Below are 8101 nucleotides of genomic sequence, written 5' to 3' on the forward strand. Positions count from 1 at the left end.
TGACACTCTGAACAGATGCTACAGCCAAAAAAAAAAAAAGCCTACCAAAAAGCCAAATACAGTATCTCATAACACTTGTTATGGTTTACCAACACAGTGAACAGCATACACATATAAACTGATAATGTGGAAATTGTGGAAAGATAGATTGGATTTCCTTGCGTGCATGTCTATTATACTCTGACATAAGATTATTTATTTGAGGCAAGCAGCGGAAAGTAAGACGCCTCAATGTCCCCTCCACTTTGTGGTCTATGAGAATGTGTTTTACCTAGATAGGATTTCCTACTAATATGCAGAAAAAGTCAATATATGGTACATAATCTTAATGTGAAGATCTTAGCACCAAAACAAAAATAGGATGTTGTTGATTTTAGCTAAATCTGAAATATATTCTATTTGTATGAACAACCTTTAAGAAGACTAATTATGGTCTGCCTCTGACTTTTTTCCCCTGTTTCTCACTTCTCCAGCAGAGGCCAAGATGGATATACTAAATACTAATGTGATGTAGTGCTTCTCATTTGCAGGGCAGGTTCTGTCCCATTTTCGAGCCAATCCTAACCGCTGGAGGGCGATAGACCCATCCCCACTCCAGGAAGCTACCGGGTTGGCTCTCTCGACATCACTGGCTCACTGCCAGGAGACTTCTCTCCAGTTCTGACCCAACTAACCTGGATAAAACTCTCAATTCTATCTAGATCCAGTGTCTTTGTCCCTAATACCAATCTCATGGGCAGAGGTCAAGTTCTCAACTGTGGTCTGCTTCATGCTGATTCTCCTTTCTAGGACTTGAGACTTCCCCTGTATCCAAATCTCAGTAACTGAAATTTTCTGTTCAAGTGCAGATTATTTGGCATTTAAAATTTTTCAACTAGAGCTAAAGACAGAACGTCACAGTAATTTTTCCACATTGTTTTAAAACATTTGGAATTTGAATTTGCTTGATCAGAGCTGCCCTTTCTAGGTCACTAGTTAGGTAACAGCAGGTCACACATTTATTGAGGACCTACTATTGAGTACCAGACTTTGTTCTAGATGCTATGGTTACAGAGGCAGACAAACTAAACAGAGCTGCATTTAAAGAGATACATTTTAGAATTGATTATACCACACATATAACTAATAATAATGACTAGCTAGGCATTTTTCTACAAATGTTAGGTTGAAGTCATTTAATTCAACAATCTTATGAGGTATTATCCTGTTTTACAGAAAAAGAAATAGAGATTAAACAACTTGCTCAAGGTCATCAACTAGTAGTTGAAAGAGCCAATGTTCAAAACGTGGCAGACAGCCCAGAGCTCACATTATTATCCAAGATATTAATAATTTCAGGAAAGAAGTAGAATATGCTATTAAGATGAAGAGTGCTAAGGGGAGAAGATTTTAGTACTCAGAGAAGGCCTTTTAAGAGGGTCATTTGGATAGGTATCTGATTGATGAGAAGGAAGAAGTCACTTGGAAGATTATGTGAAGCACATTTTAAGCAAAGGCTTTGGGATGGCAAGGCGCCTGGTGGTTTGCGGTTTAGAAAGCAAGCCAGTGTGACTAGTGATTTTGAACCAGGGAAAAGCTGAAGGAGATGAGTCAGAAGCATGAGCAGATCATGAAGGAGCTTGTAGGTCATGGCAAGGAGTCTAGATGTCAATATGATTGAAACGAGATGTCACTGAAGGGTTTTAAGCAATGAGACGACATGAGCAGCGTTATGCAGAAGTGGAAGAGGGAGCCTGGTTAGGAGGAGGCTGTTGCAATAACACAGGCACGAGATGCAGCTGGTGTGGACTAGGGTTGCCGTGGAAGGGGGAGAACTGGTCCAAAAGCCATTGCAGCTGAGGGAAGGATGAACTGAAGGGGTCACGACTGGAACAGCAGTATCAGTAAGAAGAGAATTCAGTCCAGGAAGATGACAAAGAGTTATCTGAACGGAGGAAGGTCCAGTAGAGACAGAGAGGACTGAACAGGTACAGAAGATATGTGGAAAGAAGATTTAATAGGATTCAATTTCCATTGAATAGGGGGGAGAAGGAAAAGACAATTATTAATGACGATTTCTAGAATTCTGGCGACTTTTCGGTCCTAATATATTACATAACGCTATAGGGTAAGGCCAGATTGTTGTATAGTAGCCAAATTTAGGTCATCACCTTTTCTATTCCTTCTTTCAAAGTTCTTTGTGTGAGAACATAGGTCCCTTCCTGTAACAACAGGGATTCAGGGTACATTCTTTTTTTCTGGCATATAAATTCACAGAAAAGCTTACCAAAGATAGTATTTTTAATCTTAGTCCATTTAGGTAAATTTTAAACTTATTTTTTGATTTTGTACTTTTCAACATTGTTTCCTTCATAAAAACTGGCTTGATTAAATGAACTGCAGGAATACATGGACCAAAAATGGCATATGAAAATGAAATTAGTCTAAATCTCAAGTGAACTATAAGCTATGAAACATTGAAGACCAAATGACTTCCATCTCCTGAGAAGTGCATTAATGGGCCATTAATGCATATGCCAGAATATTTTAAAGCTACTCTTATAAAGGTAACACTAGATATGTATAAAATATGCATTTAAGTGTTTTTTCCATTAATGAATAATCTGATTGTTATAGTGTATGTTGAAGAGCAGAATGTAGATCAATATTATATATAGTTACAGTGTCATCAATTGAGTACTTTAGCCCATTTATTTAAATAATAGTTTCTGGGTTCTGAATGACCAAAAAGACAACGTACTATGAATAAAGATTCTCACTGGATATAAAAAGCCCCATGTTCTACTCACAGCCACTTTCCTTCCCTTCCCTTTCGTTTCCCTTTCTCTCCCCACTCTCTCCTTCCCTCCATCCTTTCCTCCCTGCATTTTGTTCTCTCTCTGAATTCTCTCCTAAGGTGATCTCATATATTTTCCTGGATTTATATATTATTATACATAGACAATCCCAAAGTTACATATGCACCTCTGACCTTTTTTTCTCAGCTCCAGACTGTCAATTTGATAGATGTTTCATACTTAACATAATCAAAACCAGATTTTTTTTTTAAATCTCTACCCTCCCCAACCCAGTATTCTTTTCTCCATTTCAAGAAGTGGCATCACAAAACACCCACTGACTCAAATCAGAAATCATCTAATCTGTCAACAAATTCTACCAATTCTTTCTCAAAAATGTATCTCCCATTAACCAATTTCTTCCACTCTCCTGCTATCAGCCTGGTTGAAGCAGCCCTGTTCTCCTAATTAGACTCTGTTTGTAATTATTCAACAAAGTGAAATACCACTTTTAAAGTCGCAGATTGGCAGGAGGTAATAAAGCTTATATTAAAAGATTGTAAATATTATACCTTTAGTGAACTGCCAAAATCAGGAAAGATTTGTCTGTGGTTGCTAACTGCAATTAGCAGGGGGACTCAAGGAGAATTTCCATCCACATCCACAATTTCTTAGTATCTCTCTGATCACCTGTCAAGTGTTGTAGAGACTGACTTGCTCAATAGCTATATCTGCAACAATTTGCCCTATGCCTGACAATTAAACATACATATTTGTGTTAAATTAAGGGATGATTATTAGATGGATGATCACTACTATTAATTCTGCATACTCGAATCCTATATTTCAGTTGATGTTTATCAATATACACATCATATAAAATTGTGACATCCATCACTGAAGTCCTCTGATATAAAAACAGAGGCTCGAGAGAGGCTCAGTGACTTGTGTAAAGTCACACACCTAGTGTGGGAAAGAACCTAGTCTGAAACGTCAATTCTCTCACTCAGGCCAGTTTCCTTTTATTGCTCTGCTTCTCCAAAAACACTACGTATGGCTGTCCAAAATTCTGGTGTTATGACTGTACCTATTTGGAAACACTAAATGATGCTTATTTATAACCCTGCAAAATATTTTTAAGCTGAACAGAGCTGCCAATAAACCAAAAGAATGTGTTACCATTTTCTACCTCTGCTGACAGAAAAACTGATTGTTTATTACCAGTGTTTATCATGTAATTACTTTATTTTGGCAATCTGTATTGCAATTTAATGTACACTGGCTGCATTTTACATATAAATTACTATTCTCATTAATGCAGAGACGAATACAATGCATGTCGTTTTCCATTATTTTTAATGCATTTTGGTCAGCATTCTCTACAAGCACTTTTTGTTAGTAGCACAAAAGATTTGTTCCTGATCATCTGCCCTTTAAAGACCATGCTGCTTCTATTTTATAAGCCTGAAACTGCAGCCCAGAATATTACATAGTCACATGAAAATAGGCATAAAATTCTGTTTCATTGCAGTGAATTTTAAAGAGCTCATATGTTCTATGGCAAGAAAAGAAAAGAAAACTACAGGGTTTTGCGTCATTAACACTTCATAATTATCTTTGACTTTTAATCTGGCTATTTCTTGTCAGCTTCCACTTTTGTCTTAATAGAAAAAATTGGAATCTAGTAGAATTATTACTGAATTCTTGTTAAGCTTCTAGTTTGGTAATAATTTTAGTAGAAACATACTTTGCACCTGTAATTATGAAAGTTGATATGAGCAGTAGTTGAGTTGTACATTGTGACAACCATATTATTATAAATGTCATTTTTAAATGTAATAAGAAGTCAAATTTACCTACATTTGGCAAATTGATATAATTAATTTTCATAAGAAGTCTTTCCTAGGAATTACATAAATTCTTCCATAACTTATCTAACCAAATGGATCCTCAGTTCTTTCATCTGTAAAAAGGAACAAAATATATACTTATATCTTAGGTACAGTTTATTTCATCTTTATCTCATCCACTTAATTTTATTTTTTATGTTTCATAATATACCTAAATCATGAATCAAAATGTATGTATATATGTGTGTATATATGTGTGTATATGTGTGTATAAATAAATGTATAAAATATGAGGATTAGGCAGAATTTTGCAAAAGGAGCAATTACCACAGTAGCTGGACATAGTAAATGCTCAATAAATGTTACTTGTTATGATTATGATTCTAGGTGAAAATGAAGCTGGATCAATAGCAAGTGTCTATAGTTATTCTTGTGCCCATTATGTATAGTCATTCAACACATAACTTTTTTTAGTGAACTCTTCTCTGATATTATATAAATCTGCATAAAAGTTCATTTCATCAAAAGAAGATGGGGGGTATATATGTGCAAATGTGTCGGTCTTACAGATAGATTGTGATTAGAGATTCAACATTTCTTGAGTATTCATCTCTTATTTTATAATAAATAAATCAGACAGGTGCAGTGGCTCACGCCTGTAATCCTAGCACACCGGGAGGCCGAGGAGGGTGGATGGTTTGAGCTCAGGAGTTCAAGACCAGACTGAGCAAGAGTGAGACCCCGTCTCTACTAAAAAAGTAAAAAGAAATTGCTGGACAACTAAAAATGCAGATTAAAGATAGCTACAAATTCCTTGACATTCCTCTTGTTAAGAAGGAATACCTTTCACCTTGACTATGGGCTGGCCTTAGTGACTTGCTTGACCAATAAGGTGTGGTGAAAGTAATGTTCTCAGACTTCTGAGGCTGAAAGTCACTTAGCTTTTGCCTTGGTCTCTTGGAACACTTGTTTTTGGAGCCCCACTGCCATGTAATAAGGCAATGTACCCTGAGGTCATGCTGGAGAGCCCATGTGGACAGACCCACGTGGAAAGGCCCTGCGACTACAATAAGAGAAATAAGTCATTTATCAAGTCCCCAGCTTGTCCAATCATCCCAGTTGAGGACACAAACATCATATAACAGAAACAAGCCATCCCTGCCAATCCCTCCAAATTGCAGACAAATGAGCAAAAGGAATGATTGTTTTAAGCCACTAAATTTTAGAGCGCTTTGTAATAATAGCAACAAATAACAAGAACACAATTTGGTGTGTATGTAATCGGTTTTCTTAAATGTTACATTGGCTCTGAGACAAGATAGGAAGAAAAAGTTGAAGAGCCGCAAGGAGACTGTTAGTGGAAGCTCAAAGGGCCCCAGGGTAAGGATTTGAAAAATAGTGAAAAATATGTTTTCGAAAGATGGGAAAAAAATATCCTATTTTAGTTAGTATCAGAAAGTTCGGCAATACCGTTGCTAAAATTACCTTGAAAAATAGAAAGGGAACTTTCCAGGCAGAATACAGAAAATGACCTCAGATAGATTTAAGGGTATATTTTGCAGAGCTGCTAAATATCTTCTGGGCATGCCTTATGGACACTCTCAGTTAAATTACAAGGGTTTTAGGAATATTAACATTTCTCAACAGTCACAAGGTGGCCTAAGTTAGAAAAGGTCCTGTCTTAGAAGGATCTATTGGTTGTGAAGTTGATTGTAAATTGATCCATTAGAAACTCAAATAGGGAGGCAGGAAACGCACTGAGCATCTCTGTTCTTTGGATAGGAGTTGGTACAATTTGTATATAGTAAAAATTCTTACACAAACTTTGCAGATATTACATGTTCCATTTGTTTCAATATGTATTCACGATCACTTGTAAAAGGTGCAAATGTATCTTAATGTCATCTTCTTAAAAACAATAGGAAGCAGCATAATTTGTTAATCCTGTATCTTTTCCAACAAGGAAGAGACATTATGTATTAAAGGATGAGAATTATTAGACTTAAATCTTCAAACCTCGAACCTAAAAGGGTACATTTGACCAAGTGTATTGCCGACAAAACTACATTGAAGACAAAAGATAACAGAAATATTACTTAGTGAAGTGTAATTAGAGCGTGGGGACTTGTTTTTTAATTCCCTGTGCCTCCATTTCTGGCCAACAGATAAAAGTTCTTGGTTCAAGGCACTCACCACAACGGGCCCTATAAAGATAATGTCAACCTTTGCCTCTCTAATGCCCTTTCTTCCTTGCTTTTTTTCTGATTTATATTACTTCTGGTGGACGCATGTTTTTCTTCAGCTATATCGAAACCATTTGTTAAATTACACCCACTGTTGTCCTGTCCTGTGCGGTAGCTCCCCACTGTGCTCCAAGACCCTCAGTGAAAGACTGAAACCAAACATAGTATCAAACAAATCCTATATATACTATGTTTCTTCCTATATACACATACCTACGATAAAGTTTAATTTATAAATTAGGCGCAATAAGAGATTAACAAAATAATTAATAAAATAGAACAATTATAAAAATATACTGAAATAAAAGTCATGTGAATGTGGTTCCTCCCTCTCTCTCTCTTAAAATATCTTATTATACTGTACTCACTTTTCTTGTGATCTGTCGACGTGGTAACCGAGGCAGCTCCTAAGTCACTAACATACATGCTGTCATGTAGACCGAATAGATGTGCTGGACAAAGGCAGGATTCAAGTGGAGGATGGAGCGGACGGCAGGAGATTTCATCACGCTCCTCACAACAGTGCACAATTTAAAAATGTATGAATTGTTTATTTCTGAAATTTTCCATTTAATATTTTTAGTAACTGCAACTGTGGAAAGCAAAACGGTGGATAAGGAAGGACTACTGTACACTATTCTTTCTCCTTGAAGTGGTTTTGGATGTTCTTGATCTCATCTCTTACATATAGATTTTAGACTTTAGAGATCAATGTGTTTGCTCTGATTTCCAAAACTCAGACAGTGAATAAAGGAAAGGCCAGAACCACTACTGTGATCATCAAAGTGAGTTTATTGATTTGCCAGACAGGAGAACACGTGCCAAGGAAAAACATTCAATGAGTAGATCTCTGCGGGAAGATCTTTAGGGAGTACCACGAGTTAGGAAGTGGTGGGAATCTGTGGGGTTATGCTAATTAAGGCTTAACGTGTGCTTTCCGGACAGCGTACAGGAGGGCCCGGAAGTCTATGCAAGGTCAGCCAAACACCAGTCCCATTTTTCACTGCGCAGGAGAAAGGGTTCAATTGGGTCCAGTTGAAACTTTCGAAGGTTTTGGAAACAATACTGAGAACTCTGTTTCCAGTCGCAGCGGGGAACTGAACACGGCTACCCCGTCCCCTGAGCCAACCCCGGGAAATATTCCCCAGGGAACCAGCGGGGACAGACACCCGCCGCCATCCGGGCCTCTAACATTTTCATCCCTCATTCTCGCTTCACCAGAGCTCATTTG

The sequence above is a fragment of the Lemur catta genome, chromosome 19, assembly GCF_020740605.2.
Source record: "Lemur catta isolate mLemCat1 chromosome 19, mLemCat1.pri, whole genome shotgun sequence".
Taxonomy (NCBI): Eukaryota; Metazoa; Chordata; class Mammalia; order Primates; family Lemuridae; genus Lemur; species Lemur catta.